Here is a 17,681-nt window from a genome sequence, read left to right on the forward strand (position 1 = left end):
AGATGAATGGATAAAGAAGATGTGGTACATATACACAATGAAATATTACTCAGCCATTACAAGGAATGAAATTGGTTCATTTGTAAAGATGTGGATGGACCTAGAGACTGTCATACAGAGTGAAGTAAGTCAGAAAGAGAAAAACAAATATCATGTATTTAATGCATATATGTGGAATCTAGAAAAATGGTACAGATGAACCTATTTGCAAAGCAGAAATAGAGACACAGATGTACAGAACAAACGTATGGACACCAAGGGGGGAAAAGGGGGTGGGTTGAATTGGGAGATTGGTATTGACAAGTATGCACTGCTACGTATGGAATAGATAACTAGTGAAAGCCTGCTGTATAGTGTGGGGAAATCTACTCAGTGTTCTGTGGTGACCTAGATGAGAGGGAAATCTAGAAGGTAGGGGATATGTGTATACATATGTCTGATTCACTTTGCTGTACAGAAGAAACTAGCACAACATTGTGAAGCAGCTATACCCCAATTTAAAAAATAAAAAAATAAATTCATTTTATTTGAGACTTGAAAGAGGAGTCTGGACACAGGAAACAGCATGGTTTATTGTTTATGATCCAAATATTTAAAGCAAAAGAATTATTTGAAGTGATTCTAAAAAAGTCACAAATTATGTATGAATGATCTGAATTATGCATGAGAGTTGCCCTTGCAATTTAACTGATACCTCATCTTCTCCTATAGCCTTGTCTCAAGATGCTGGCTGATTAATTAATAATCTGGGTTATTATAGAGCTAAGTAAATTTATAAATAATTAATTATAGATCCAATTAAACTTATAAATACATTTTAATTTACATTGCTAGACATAGGTTAGGTAATGTGAGGGATTAAGAGTTAAATATCATATGTTTCCTGACTTTAAGGAGCTTGAAATCATGCTTTCTAACCAAAAGAGATGTAATCCTAGAGAGTCACCCCAGAGTTTAAATCAGACATAACAATCTGTGAATTTTTATTTTACCCTTGTTGTTATTCTATTGATTATCTGAAAAGAGACAGCATATCTTACCATAGTGAGAACATTTTGTCACACTCTTATTTCTCTCACTACATTTCTCACACATTCAGATGAATTTATACTCAGTTTTAAAGAATAATTAATAACTGAGATTTACAAATGATATTCAGGTACATACTTGTCATGATCAAGTGAATTAGTCCACTTCAACAGAAGACAAAATAAAGAAACTAATTTTGCTTATTGCAGTTTCAGTGCTAAATATTATAAAAGAAATATAAAATATTAATTCAATTGATTTGCTATTTGGATCTTTAAAAATGTTTTCATAAATAAGCAACTTTAATTAGCATTCTGTTTTTACCAGTAAACTTAGTTTTTAAACATGTTTAATTTCACTTAGTTCAGGCTGATAGCTGGCCCAATTACTTTACAAAGATTCATTGTGTAGGCTGTAAAGAGCAAATCATTATTTGACTTCTTGAAGAGGAATGCATGCAAGCTTCTTGAATGTAGAGCCAAGTTTTCCTCCTCCTTTTTATTCCTCTGAGTAACTTGGATAGTGAAATGTTAAATATAAAACCTCAGACAATGAAATCCTGGTGGAATATTTAACAGTGGGCCCATAATGTAAATATATTTCATGGTTTATTCTCTTCTTTCTCCTTTTCTTTTTTCCCTCCTCTTCACTCTCCTCCTTCTCTTTTTTGCTTCCTCTTCTTCTTCCAATACTTATTGTAATAGCAGTAATTTTAGAAGATATGTTGATGTAGTATTTAGCCTGAAAATATGTCCCTTTCCTCCTAAAAGCCATGCCAGACTCAGTCATCACAGGAACAGGAGGCAGAGGTGAGAGGAACAGAGAAGGGAAACCATTCTTGAGCATTAAGAGGTAATCAGAGCAGGCAATTTTGTATTGCACACTTCAAAGAAAATGAGCCAAAACTGCTTTTAGCAATATAGTATGTGTAGATAAAAATATAGGACAAAGTAGATGTAGCAGATATAGATCTGAAGGTTACACAAACTCAGGTTTTCAGTAAAATAATTTTTATTATTTTTTTCTAAGATATACTTTGTACATGGTGATACTTTTACTGCCAGTTCAAAAAAACTGACTAAAAATGACTTAAATGATGATGAACTTACTATTTCCCACTTCAAGAAGCCTAGAGACATGTGATCCCAGAGTTGAGGAATTCAGAAGCTGATTGATGCTCTCATGCTCTTTCCTTATTTTTCCATCATGTTTAGAGTTGGCATTCTTCCTTAGGCTTTCTAAGTGGAAAACCCTCTAACATTTCAACTAGAGAAAGAGTAGTTTCTTTTTACATGTAATTTCTCAGCAGAGAGGTGAACTGTCCCCAGACTTTAGAGACAGTTGTGTACATTACCTATCATTTATGTATAAGTATAATCTTCTTGAGGAAGGAAGCTCAAATGGTGCTTACTTTGTGTCCTTACACTTCCCTTGCCTCTTATTTAATTTATGACCCTTTTGAGGAAGAGGAACATCATACCCACTCTACACGGGAGCATCAGTGTTCTGTGTCTTCCCTCAACCAATTAAATCCTGCATGGTTAAATACTGACTCATCACATACTCAGTAGTAAATCAGAGTAATGTTCATATACTGCATTTCTGTTAATTACAATAATTACAATGGGTCAAATTTCCAGAAGAGTACAAATATAATGATTATTATAGAGATAAGTAAGGTCCTTCCTATATATTATCTTGTTCTGATATATCACATCAAGTTGAGAATAAAGAAAACATGAGTTAATCAAATAAGGGTTAATAATGATTTGTTTGATATTTGGAAAGATAAGCTCAATAACTTCCTCTAATGAATTTATGTTGAAAACCAAAAAAGAACTTGGTAGAACCAACTTCCTGAAAGAATTTAAAAGTGACTTCTGTTATTCTTTTTTCCATTGTTACTGGTTTTGTTTTCCAACCATAAACAGATTAAAATGTTGTCTATAGTTTTGATGACTTTATAAATTGTAAAGTACTATAGAAATATATCATTATTACTATATTAAACTATATATAAAATTGCTCTTTTTGTAAATCTTCCCCTTCCTTTAGCATAAAATGATGTTTTACTTCCCTTCATCTCAATAAGATTTAAACATTTTATTATACATTACATTGCCCCTTTCATATTTTTAAAGCCTTAATGACTGAGTTTCTGTCCACCGTATAACTGGAGAGCAATTGAGGCATAAAGGAGATTATCTGACAGTGTTCCGTTTCTTAACATGCTATTAACTCTGCTAGGCTACAAATACAAATTGCATTTCTGATGTGAATTTAGAAACCTATTGCTTCTCAAGTCTAAGGAAAGTGGTGGGTGCTCAGTAAATGTTTGTTGAAAGAATGAGAATCAAAAATCTCATAAGCAAATAGAGTATATCGTATAAGTGTGGAAGCTAGGTATGAAGAGTGGCAGTATACATGGGGAATAAAGAGCATGAGATATGGAAGATATGGCTGTGTATCAATGCTGGTTAGTCTCTTTACTATTTGTATGACACTAGGAAAATTAATTACCTATTTGAACTTCCATTTTTTTTAGCTTAAAACAACAACCATTTTATTATAATTTCTCACATATTTCTGGTCAGGAATTTAGACATAACAGCAAGGGGAGACTTGTCTCTGCTCTAGGATGTCTGGAGACACAGCTGGGGGCTGAAACAGCTGGATGGTATCTCTCTCTCTCTCCTCCTTCATGCCTCTAGCATGGCAGTCTCAGGGGAATTGCACTTCTCGCTTGGTGGCTCAAGACTAAAATAAGTGTTCCAAGAGACCCCAGGCTGCAAGGCTTTCTATGACCTAACCTCAGAAATCCTAGAACATCCTTTCCATCACATCCTATTGGTCAAGCAAGTCTTTGAAACCAGATCCACTGGTTGCATAATTAGATTCCACTTTTCAGTGGAAGGAATATCAAATAATTTTTGGCTGTCTTGAATTCACCACAAAAATTTAATACCATATTTGTATATAAGTTAATAGTCTATTTGACAACTGAAAACTTCTGAAGAAGTTAGTAAATTTAGTAAAAAAAAAATAAATTAAACAGCTCAACTTCTGCTTTGTTTTTATATTCAAAATGTCTTCGTATTTTGAATTTATAGTCCACATCAAGGGACTAGAGGAAACATATAGACTTTGTCAGATGAGTTAAAATAAACTCCATCTACAGTTTGATCTTTGTTAATGAAGTGAGGCTAATGTGGCCTTTCTTCTAATGATGTTTTCAGAGAAGAATTTTTTTAGAACTGTCCAGCCATTTACTATTTCACAAACTTTCCCCACATTTAAGAAATACCAAGTATGCAATTGTGATAGATCTACATGTGTAAAAGTTAACTCTGAATAATCTCTGGAGTGAATGAGATGGTGAAATTGTCCGCTCACCTGAATTTATGTGATACTAGGAGAAGAGCACACACATGCTAATATTCTTTGTATTCCTGTGTGTATTTTTTGCAGGCTTAGAGTTTTAAATTCCATCTTCTTAATCCAAACAAAGAAAAATTTTGTTTTTTATTTGGTCCTAACTCTTTCATCTAACTAGGCTTTGTAAAATGCCAATTCTGGCATGTCATCTGTATTGTGTATTTTTTTTTAAGACTATATTTTTCAGAGAAGTTTTAGGTTTACAGCAAAAGTGAGAGGAAGGTACAGATATTTCTCATATACCCTTTGCCCCCACACATGCACAGCCTTTCCCATTATAAACATCACTCACCAGAGTGGTACATTTGCTACAACTGATGAGCCTACATTGACACCTCATATCACTCAAAGTCCATAGTTTACCTGAGGGTTCACTCCTGGTATTGCACATTCTATGCATTTGGACAAATGCATAATGACAGACATCCATCATTGTGGTATCATACAGAGTATTTTCAGAGATACTAAAAATCCTCTGTGCTCTACCTAATCACCCCTTTGCCTCTCTCCAGCTTCCATTTTTATCAAAATCTATAAAATGAGTATAATTACAACTGCCTTGCAGGGTTTTCCATGAGGATAAGCTATAATTTGTAAGGCACACTATAGGCATTTAACAATGGAGTTATTATTATTGTTATTCAATAAGCAAGCTTGATCAGTTTTCTATTATTCCAACTTAGAGCATTTAATTTCATTCACCAAATGGAGATCAGAGAAAGACGGAGTTGAGGATTAGAATTAAAGATTGGTAATGTCAGCAAGCATCTGAGAGATCACCCCATCTGTCCAATCTGAGCCCATTTAATCAGATAAAGAAACTGAAACACAAACTTTTAAAAAACGTCTTTCTCTAGATATACATAGAAAAAAATTACTTACAAATTTCATTTCATACAAGGAATACATTGTAATGAAATAACATTATAATATTAATAACATTTTAATTTATTAAAATAATAATTATATGTTTATCATCATGAAGATGATCAGTGAGAAACAGGAACAGAACTTAGTCCTTGAATCTTTCAATTCAGATTTCTTTGCACATGAATAAAACTTCTTAAATAGGCATAATGACTTAACAGTCCCAAAATATGAACTCCAAATTAATGAAGATAGTATCTGCCTACCCTCTCATATAGAGCTCTTTGTGAATTTAAATACATGAAAAATAAATCTGGTTCAAATTATTTAAATTTCATACCTACCTAAAGAATATATTATATATTCTCTTAGGAATGTGTTCTACAGAAAGGGAAACTAGTGTCATCCCCATGATTTTAGCAAATTTAGGAAGAAAATACTTGCTCCAATTTTTTATGACATACACTTGTATCATAAATGCATTTGGAAGGTTTGCATTTTTGGTTCCCTAAAATAAAACTCTGCTAGAATAAAGTAGAAATCATTAGACCAAGCAGCTTGTTTCCATGGTCTTTCATTTGAATTTAGTGTTCCTGTAAATCTGCATTCCAATTCAAGAATCATTGTGTGGGGCTTAGAATAAGTCATGTGCATATCTGAGGAGTACAGTTTTTCACAATAATTTCCTCAGGTAACTGAGAGACTTAGTTCCATCCTAGTTGTATCTTAGGTGCAGTCAAAGTATTGAGCCTGAAAGGGGGGAAATTGACACCCTTTTATTCTTGTCAACTGATAGAAAATTTTCTCTAGAAAGTCATCTGCTAATATGCTTAGCACTATCTAAATATCCAGAACAGAAGAGAAGACCCCTGCCAAATGTAGCTTGCTTGTCTTTGATGTATTGTAGCTTTTTTTTTTCTTCAAATAAACCTGCTAATAGAAAAGTAGAATAAATAAAAATGAGGGCCATGTAGTTATGTCAACTACAAATTGGCACTTGCCATCTACCTCTACAAGGATTAAATTATGAGCCACTGCCACTGTTGACCTTCAATATCTCCTGAAAGGAGTTCAGGGTGGAGATCAGGTGAGGCACTCTGTGCTCTGGGAAAAACTGGCAGAACATGTCTTCAGATAGTTGGATATTTTCAGGAGAAGATTGTATGAGCTCAATTCTTGCATCTCCTTGTAGCTAGAAAAATACTAAAATCCTTCATGGTGACATCGGATCCTCATGACTAGCAGTAACCTTCAGGAGACTAGCAGCAAACTTCTGCAAAAACTATGTGCTTGATTGCATGTACATCCCCTTCACCAAAATCACATATATACTGACCTTCCCCTCTACCTCTTTGAAGCAGTTTCTCAGAGCTATCTAAAATCCTGTCTCCTGGGCTATAGTCCTCATTTTGCCCCCAATAAAACTTAACTCACAACTCTCACATTGTGCATTTTTTTTCAGTCAACAGTTGATTTGTACATAAATTCTCATAATCTACAGAAATTGGAGTTCCATAAAGGTGAATCGCTCTACTCTACAAATGTATATGTAAGAATGACTCTAATCAGAAAATAACCAAAAAAGAAGTCAGAAAAGATATATTTTTCTTTTATTTTATATGTATGTTTATGGGAGAGATCAATACTAAAAAATATGGATAATAATATTTTAAGAAATATATGAAGCATTAAAATAATATTATACTTTTCCATGGATGCATACAAATGTAATAAATAGGATCCATCGTACATTTATGATATTGGTTTCCTCAAGAGAAAAAAGGGCCTGGAAAAGTGAGAAAGAGAATTTCAACTTAATTGTATTTTATATTTTATTTTATGTGAAAATATATGAAGCAAATATATTTTGTTAGTTTCTAGAAAAACTGATAAAGATTATCTAATTATTTTTGTGGTCTTTTTCATTTTGAGGGAAGATTTAAAGTTTCATGCCTTTCTTTTTTCTTTAGCAAGAAATTTTTCCATAGCTTTCTTTTTTGAATTTTATTTCTTGAAACTGACCAACCAACTAGAGAAAAGAAATTTATTTGCTGTCTATCTATCTATCTATCTATCTATATCATCATTTATTTTTATCTATCTATTCACTTATTCATTTAATGCATTTTTACATGTATGCTTTTATTCTTTTAAATCTCATCTGTCTTTCTTTTATTGGGGCATAGAGCAGCTCTTCATTCACTTATAAAGCAGAACTAATTGAGTTTTCTTGAGGAAGAAAAAAGCCCAAAAGGATTTTGGAATATGTATCACTTTCACTTCACCCATGTCCAGTGGATGAGCTGAAGGAATAAGACCTAATTCAATAGTTCCTATTGTCACTAGAGGCACTGCTGAAAATTAGTTCCTATTGAGTTATTTATATCAAGAATAACTAAATGGGAACATCCCCCCCCCGCCACACACACATACACAAAATTGCTTATCCGGATAAAATTGAGAAGTTAAAGAGATCAGTTAGATCCCAAGAAGGCCTCCTACTCCTAATAATCTACTTGGCTGAAATACTTATATCTGAAGTATCCCTTCATTTAATTAACAAGCTGCTTTTAACAAGTGAACATGATTAACTGACTTAATACAACTCAAGTCATCCATGTACATGGTAGTGTGAATTGTATAATTTAGATCACATTTTCTTAATCCAATAGATGAGATTAGCCACACTGTGGAGGTGGTCATTGCGGGGGTGCAGAGGGAGACAGGAAGAATGAGAAAGAAAGTAACTCTGTTCAAATATTTACATCCTGTCCATATTTTATAAATCTCCCACCTCATCTCAACACTTTAAAATCTGATAAGAAACAATGATCTTGAAGGGTAATTTGGAGAGAATATTTGAAATCTGGTCTGCCATCCCAAACCCAGGATAGTCAATGAAAGTATAGGACAATAGTTCTCAAAATGTGGTCTCTGGACCAGCAACATTGGCATCACTGGAAACCTGTTAGAAATGCAGGCTCTTGATCCAGAGTCTCTGGGATAGGCCCAGCAATTTGTGTTTTAACAAGGTGATGCAGATCTTAAGGCCAGATTTGAAAACCACTGGTATGGTGTGCTCTGCTGTGGGTGGGAAGACCTGAGTGCATAGTGGACCATAAATAATAAAAGGAGCTCAGTACTGAGATTAGAAGAGAGAGGACATATTGAAATTTGAGGCAAGGCATAAGGCAGGTGGGTGCGCATGTATTTTGTTTTTAACTTCAAGGCCTAGTAACTGGATCAAAATAACCAATCCTTGTATATATCCTAGATCTGCTGCTTCTGTTGCATTATCAAGCCATTTATCCCATTTTTTTCATTTTCTTAATATAATAATTATATATTTTGGTTAGAGAGTAAAGATTAAATCATAATTTTTAAGTTCTTGGATTATTTTAAGGATTTGTTATTTGAGATGAATGTGAAATGCCAGTGCTGCCTTTTGAGGGCTTTTCTTCTTTTTTCTAGCCCAAGACGTACACATTAATGAATTTTTACTGATACATCCAAAATTTTGAGAGTGACTAGGGATGTGTATCTGTGAATACTGAGCTAGAAGTGCAATTTGACACTATGAAGCAAAGTGAGGAAAATGGTCACAGGTTGAACACAGTAATCTGAACTCATTAGCACTATGCTCTATTCGATAAGGACAACTAGAAAGACTCATGGAAACATAGGTTATAAGTAGATTGCTATATTTTGGGAAAGTGCGTATAGTAGCAATAGGAATCCTGTCAGACTTATTTCTTTTGCTACTTATCCGATGCAATCACATGGATTTTTATCAACTGGACAACCACACTTCCTTGCCGGTACTAAAAACAAAACACAAAAACAAACATGTAGAAAATAAGTAAGAGGAGAATTTAAAAATGAATTGTCCTGTGATATATTTTGGGGGACAAAGTATTTTGTGCTTTTTAAAAGATGTGAAGATTCATCTTCAAATTTTCTGAACAAGTCCACAGCAAACAGAAGAAGCCTGTCAAATGTTGAACACAACCCATGTCCCTATGCATATAGGCTTCTGATGCTAATGGGGGAATTATATTTAATGTATATGCAAAGTTTTTGAGATTTTCTTAGGATCAGAAGTCCTACTGTGAGTTCTTGTGACCAGGAGAGCTGTGATAATTAGCAGGCTAGATGATTGGAAATGCAGAAAGGTTAATTTATGAAGGTAAAATATTTCCCATGTTAATTGTAATGCTATTTTAGACTTGAGGCTGATTTACTTTTTGTAAATGAGTATTTTATTTTCATTTACTTTTGACTACTGATGAACCTTAAAAGGTAAATTGTTAACATGTCTGTTATAGGACTGTTTAAATTTTCTTTCAAATTAAAAGGAGTCATTCCATTCCACTAAGAAATGAAACAAGGAATGTGTTATGACCAAGAGGAAGTGCATATGGCAATACTATCTATTAGGTAAACATAATGCATAAGGCAAATAGGCCTATTTGATGTGCTGAAACACAATTGCTGTAGTTAGTTTATATTATAATAACCCAAAATGTGATTTTTAGCATTTAAGAATATTAGTGTTCATGCAAGAATCTGTAGCTTTTTTTCCCAAGGGTAAAGATAAGGAAGAAACAGGATGAGTCTAGTGAATCATAAGAATGGTCAATGAAAAATCATGAAGAAAATCAAGTATTTGATGAATGACAGAACAAAGAAGGTTGAATCCAAGCTTCAGTAATGACTTTCAATATTTTGTGGCTACTAATATTCCCTGAATCATCCTCAATTTGGTTTTGAAATTGGTAATATTATGGAAGTATATTTGTTCTCTGGTAGATATTTTTTAATCTACTTGCAACATCAACCCAACTATTTTACAGGTCTCCAGGAGGTTTCAGATTCATTGGTCCAAGTACAGTATGAAAAAGTAATATATTTCCTCTTAAGATCCATTTTCCCATTCTCATCAAAGTCAGATCACAAAAATAAACAAACAAATAATTAATTAATTAATTAAAGGTGGAGGAGAAGAAACTTGAATATTTAAAGTTTCTATAAAACTGGTTCAAAAACTGAGTAGAACTTGCAGATAATTCCAACTTCTTGTTATGTAGTTAATCTATCCCCAGGGCAATTATTTTTGAGGCAAAGAATTCTTTTTCCTGCCTTGGCTCTTACAGTATGTTTTAGCCAAGTATATTTCTTGTTACCAATGTTCAAGTATAAACGGGCAGACAAAGTGTCAAATACTTGATGAAAATGTCATCATTTATTAGAATTTGCTGGGCTGATCATATGCAAATTTCATTCTGGTGTCATTGAAAACCATTTATGTATCTGCTAGAATCCTGTTTTTAAATGAAAAGAAACTGAGTTCTCAGTGGAACTTGACTATAGTTTTAATCTGCTTCCTTGGGCCTTGAATGTTTGAGATAGAGGTATTTGGAATAGCTTTAGGCCTCCAAAAACAGCAGCTCTCCAGACAAAATACTGAATTCTAGACTTGCCACTATTAAAATATTTAGCTAAATTGTTGAAAATTCTTTGGCAAAAGTCAGCATAATAAAAATACAGTTGAAAATCACCCTAAATGAGAAGTGAAAGGGTACCATTAATACACTACAGTAACATTTCCTTATCAATTATGTCCTGGGTGATTTATTTAAACAACAAAGCCAAAAAGTCCTTTCTTGGCTTAGAGACAGTAAAATATCAGGCTCAGAGAAGAAATAGTTAAGTTAGAACAGCTTCCTCCAAAGAGCAATTTGTATCTGTCTGGAAACAAAGGATTTGCAATAGTGAAATGTTTGGCCTCAGGGTGGAAGAAGTGGAGAATGAAACAGAAGTTTTAGAAATACCCACAGGACCTTTGAGTCTGACTGCTCTGTCAATGGTGTAATATTTGTTGTAAAATTCTGTGAAGTGGTGATGGCTAGTTTGTGTTTTAGAGGTCATGGGCAGCAATACACATGAGTACAGAAAAAGTTTTCCAAATAAATGCGTGCTTCCTTCAGTATTAGTTTGCTCAAGGGAAACTGAGGCTGCTCACCAGATACATCTATTGCTTTCCAGTCCTAGCTACCACATCAGTCTCTTATCAACTGCAGCCGGCTTTAACCCAGAACTTGCCTGTATATTTCAGTTATACATTATTGTCCTCTTTGGAGCAGGTATTTCCTGTTTTATTGTCCTGGAAAATAGTTCTACTTTTGTCATATGAATTGAGTTTTGGATTCCTGTCAGCAATCTCTTAGCATCAAAACGCTTGCTTGTACATTTTTCTTCTTTGTCTTTCTTCTCTCATCTCCATCCTGACTGTTCCTCTCAAGCCTGGTCTCCCTGGTAGGTGAGATAAAGCATGAAGGAGGTGCCTTTAATGTCAATGATACAAACAAATTGAGGAGACTGATGGATGAGGAAAGCTTCATGGAAGTGGATATCATCACCTAATAGAATTTCTCCAGACCCCCAGGTTGTTAAGGTGACTGCAGCTCTGTGTGGAAATAAAAATGAGATGCTGGAGAGGTGAGGGTTTCAGGCTTTCTATTAGTTTTCTCTGGTGACAGCATTTCTGTTGGGGGCAGGGTCATTCTAAGGAAGCATTTAGGACAACAAGGTAGTTTGCATAATGTTGTACTAAATAGAAAATAAATGTCAGTGTACTTTTTTTTTTTTTGAAGCTCATATCTAACTACAGTGCTTCATTTGTTATAAAACAAAAATTAAGTATATTGTATAATTATTCTGAATGCTAATTATATTTTTCAAGGTATCCAGAGGCTCTAAATATTGATTTTTTAGCAAGAATAACTTCAAATTCCTGCTATTCTGCTTGTTTAGTTCACTTTGAATTAAATCTGTCCAATTAGATGACAGGGCCTAATAGCACACCAAAATAATGAGCAGGAGAAAAATAAAGGGATAGACCATTTCAAATATAAATGAAAAAGGTCAAACCAAACCAAATAAAAATGAACACGTAAATACAGAGGACAGAGTAGAGGTTTCCAGAGGGGAAGAGGCAGGGGGAGGGTGAAATGGGTAAAAGGAATCAACTGTATGGTGACAAATAGAAACTAAATTTTGGTGGTGAGCATGCTGTAGGGTATACAGAGGTAGAAATATAATATGAAATATACATGTGAAACATATAATGTTATAAACCAATGTTATTTCAATCAAAAAAAAATCTAAAATAAAAAAAGAAAGAAAGGAAATGGCCTTGAGATTTCTTTCCCCTCTGTGGAAGCTGGTATCCATTGCTTACATCTGCCCAAACCTTGCTATCTTTTAAAGAAACTGTAAGCATTTGTAACATGGTTGACTGCATGGGTAGGAGGATTGTAACTTTGGCTTCCTCTTTACATCACTCTACAATCAAGTTTTCAAGATGGAAACTCTTCCACGTGACTTTAGAGAAACCGCCCAGGATATTTAAAAACACAAAATCAATAAATGCCTTGGTAATGTCCATGAGTGTGTAGTGAGTGTGTTTGATAAGAAAGAGAAATACAACATCACATATAATTTAAGGATGACTGGTAATCAATCAGTCCCAACAAACAGGACAATACAAAAAGGCAAGGACATCTCTAATGCAATGTATATCTTAGGAAGGGAAGAAGTGTACTTTTATATTGTGGAGTAAAAACCTAAGAGATTTTCTAATGTCATCCTCACAATAGCCACAATTTTTTCAAAAGTCTAGATGTCTTGCTAACCTTGATGTAGTTCAGTTCAGTTCAACACATACTTACTAAAAATCAACTAATGGATTAGGTACTAGGAGAGGTACTAGTTATACAAACATGAAAAATGTATGATTTCTGCCCTGAAGAAGTTTAAAGTGGGGATATGATACATAACACCCAACAAATAAATTAATTAGTATTGGATTTCAGGGAGATATAGAAGCAAGGAAGAGGCACTCAACATGAATGGTTATTCTAGGAAGTTTTATTTACTTCATCATCCAATACAGTGTTCAGTGTCCATTCAGGCTTCCAAGGGGCCAGTGGTTGAAGAAAGCTGCTGTGGCTGGTGTCCAGCATTGCAGACCAGAAACCATGACATCCTCTTCACTGTGCGGGGTGTGAGGTCACTGCCGCAAGGTGAATATGCAATGTGCTCAAATGGAAGCAACCATCATTGACACAATTTCTTTCTCTAGTAAATTATCCAAGTGTAGTTCGTGGGTTGAATGGTGGCCTCTAAAAAAGAGATATTCATGTGCTAATTCCCAGAACCTGTGAAGCTTATATAGCAAAAGAGTAAATATTATCTTAAAATGGCAAAAAATGTTCTTGAGATAAGGATTTTGAGAGAAGCAGCTCAATTATCTTAAATGCAGTACTATGTATAAGACAGGCAGAAGTCATATTGAGAGAGAAGAGGAGGCAAGATGCACACTGAGGCAGAAGTTGACGTGATGCAGTCATAAGCTCAGAGACACCTGAGCCACCAGAACCTGGGAAGAGGCAATGAGCAGATTTTCTCTAGGAGGGAGCATGGCCCTACCGATACTGTGATTTTGGGATATGATTTTCAGAACTGTGGGGGAATAAACTTCTGTTGTTTAGCCCACCAGTTTGCAATTGTTACAGCAACCCTAGGAAACCAATACACCAACCAAGGGTGGACCAACCATTAACAGAAGGAAAAGCTACCAAAGAGAAAGTAAGTGTGAGCTCCTTCTCCTGGCTTAGTCTGATGTCATTCCTTAATTGTAGGGGAAGTGTGAGACACTCTCACTTTAGTGTACCTCAAGGTTTGTGGCAGGAGGAGAAGAATGAAGGTTTTTTTTTATTAGACTTTGGGGGTCAGTTTTTACTAGTGACTCCATGACAGTGGCTAAATGTGTTTGAGCCCTATCTTTAAAGTCTGCTGGTTTTACACATTGAACTTGTGTCCTAACTCATATTTTCTGCCTGTTTCTATGCACATTCTCTAGTCATATCACCATCTCTCACAGTCTGAACTGGAAGAGACTGATGTAATTCATGGTGAGATTTTTCTCCCTCTTACCAGAATCCTTATAAATTACATATTTCTTTTCCAACCAAGTCTTGGACTGCAATGCAGCAAAACCTTACAGCTTTCATTAAAACTACATTAATTAAAGTGAAAATATTAACTGTGCTATGTGAATGTCAAACATTAATGAATTTGTTTTATATTTGAATTTAATTCATGCTAACAAATAATTCCAGAACACATTTTTCATTTGAAGAAAAAGACTCCTTGATTGTCTTGGAAGAGAATAAAATTTCCTTCTTCCCTGACCCAAGCCAAGCTTAATCTCTGGCACTGGGACCTCAAGTAGGAAGGGAGCAGACTTGAGAATTAGGTTTTATTTATATTCATTTGTGTACTTTTTGTTAAAACCCTCAAAGGAAAGTTATGATACAACCACCACTGTTTATTAACAACTTTGTGACAGATCAGAGCCTTCTTCTGTAGAATTCAAGTTTCCATTCTCATATATTTAATTCTAATCAAACTTTTCCTTCACGCATTCGTTCAGCCATCGATATTTATGAAGCACATACTTAAAGATGCAAATTATATTAATTAAGCTTAGAGAGCTCACAGTTTAAGAGTGGGCTAAAGTTATAGACAATTTTAATACTTGGCAAAAAACCCCACAAAACTGTAGGAATGTTCTCAGGAAACAGTAATATATAGAAAAAAGGAGTTCCTGTGTTTGACTGGGAAATTTAGGAGATGTTTTATGGGCTGGGGATGCCAGTTACAGTTTATTATGAAAATAAAGGAAGAATAAAAGACTTCCAGTTAGACAAGTGGGATTGAGCATTCAAGATGGAGGGATGAGGTTTCCAAAGAACAGTCATAGAAGAAAGAATAACTCATTTTATAAATGTCAGTAATTCAGTATGGCTGGAACTAGGTGTATGTAGGAGATGGTGACAGGAAGTGAGCTAACCTTATTGTTGGTGGTGGAACCAGAGGCTGAATGCAAGAAGCTGTCATCATGAGCATATTTGATTTTTGACAGTTTGTTCTGCAGCAGTATTGGGTAATCCTATATTTATATGTGATAATTAATATTTTAATGTCTGCTTTGCTCAGTAGATTATAAATCCTTACCCTTTTTTTTTTTCTTTTGTCTCTACAACCTAGCATGGTGTCTGGTATGTAGCAGGGATACAAGAATTTGCTGACTTCTTAACAAAAATAAGGGGAACAGTTTGGAAGAGAAGGGGAAAAGAAGATGAGAGAAGGAATTGATTAAAACAGTTTTTACCTGACTGATATCAAAGGATGACATTGATGTGTTAGCCTAAAGAGAGGGTAATTCTCCAGATTTCTGGCATATAAAACTTTATTCATATATTACTACCTGTAAGGCTCATTTTTCCCTTAAAATTTTAATGTTCTTCGTGTTTATGGTTTACCTCATTGCCCACTCAGTCTGTAAGCTCCTCATGGAGCTTATTATTATGTTGGATCTCTAATGCAGCAAACACAACAGGCACACCCACTTCATTTTACGTTCACAAACTAAAGAATCAGTGAATGAGTTAACTCCAACCACTGGCATATGACTGAATGTGGAGAGAGGGGTACCAACATGGCTGAATTTCAAAATTTCAACTTCAAATTTAAGTGCTAATACACGATACTGAATAGTAAAAGGAATTTGGACTAACTTTTATTTTCCTTCTGCTAAAGAGGATTGATTTATTTATATACTTTTTCCATCATATACACTAAGTGGGAAGTTTGAGAATTAAAGTTAAAAAGGGATGCTTAAGAGTGGAAGACATATGGTGAGTTTTCCAGTATCACAGATTTTAGTTTTACAGCCTAAAGTGTGAGGCTTCTCCAAACTCAGTTTCCATTAAAAAACAGAAGGAGCAGATGTTTACCTAAAGTTGGTCATATGACCAAATGTGATTCACTTGCACAAATTTACATTTGTCACACTCACAATAGACATCTGAGGTCTGCCGCTATGTTCCCACGTGAAACAGCCTAATTCTCATGAGTATTTCAATGAATTCTCTTACTGAAAGACTCCAAGGTCAGAGCTCCATTCTCCATGCTGTCTAGGTTCAAACCTTATAAAATTAGTAGGGAATTGTTAGGGATGGAAGTGCCGTGTGGGACTTTATGTAGTTCCTGTTGTCAGGGCTCTCTTTGTTTTCATTGAGACTCTTTTTGAAAGAGTCAACTCTTTCAATGACTCTCTTTGTTTTCATTCAAACCTGCAGCTTTATTTGAAGCCTGGGTCTCTGGTACACTGGAAGCAGTTACAATACCAGATAGAAAAGAAGGAAACTAGATTTTGAGAAAACATTTTTTAAACAAAACCAAAACTATTACTTCAGTGGACCTTCTTCTTTTTTTTTTTTTTTAATTTCTTTAGAAATTTAGAAATTTCTTTAGATTCCTTTTTCCTCCAAATATATTTATAAAATAAAGACTAGAAATTTTTGTGAAATTTATACACACATTTTTTTCTCCCATTACTGAACAATATTGTAAATTTATGATAACAATTTCAGGGAAGATTTTGAACCCTTTCTGAAACCTCAAGATATTGCCTATAAGTCTCAAAAATGTTGGGGTTTTGAAATTTAAAGGAAGATGAAGTTTATAGAAAGATCATTTGACTGCCTATGGGGGATGGGACAACATAAGTGGAGAGATGTTTTAGTCTAGAAGACAGCTAGTTGAAAATTGGATCAGGACTGCTTAGGGATGAAGGAGATCTGTAGCCCTATCTGTCAACTACTTCCTGTGAACCCCTGTAAATGAGATTCAGTTTTTGTGAGTGTGGTTTTCTCTTTTTAAACATTATCTTGGACAAGACCATGTTCTTTGGGCCATTAAGAGGAACACACACACACACATGCACACACACACGGTTAAATTTGAGAAATGGCAACTGAAGTGTTCTATGACGTTTACGATGTGTCAGATACTGTGTGTTTCGATATATATTAAGTCATTTAAATTCTCACAAGAATAGTATTTGAAGTAGGCATTATTACAATCTTTATTAAGGAAACAGACACTGAGAAGTTAAGAAACCATCTCAAGTTCACAAAACTACTAAGAAGCAAAGCTGGGCTTCCCCCATGCAATTTAGTTCTATAGTCCATGGTCTTTTAAACTATCATGTGTATTTCCTTTCAAAGTTAAATAGATTTCCTCATTACAAGATTTCCCATTTCTTTGATATGTCTACTATTTTATAAATCTTCAATACAGAGACAAATATTATGCGAAGTTTCTCAAATGTATTAACCACTGGATATTTTTTCCACAGAGCATTATAAGGGACAGTGGAAGATACTCTGAGAAATGCTGGGCTGGACAATCCATGTTGCTTGCATTTCTAACATAAGATG

This window comes from Physeter macrocephalus, chromosome 14 (genome assembly GCF_002837175.3).
Source record: "Physeter macrocephalus isolate SW-GA chromosome 14, ASM283717v5, whole genome shotgun sequence".
Classification (NCBI taxonomy): Eukaryota; Metazoa; Chordata; class Mammalia; order Artiodactyla; family Physeteridae; genus Physeter; species Physeter macrocephalus.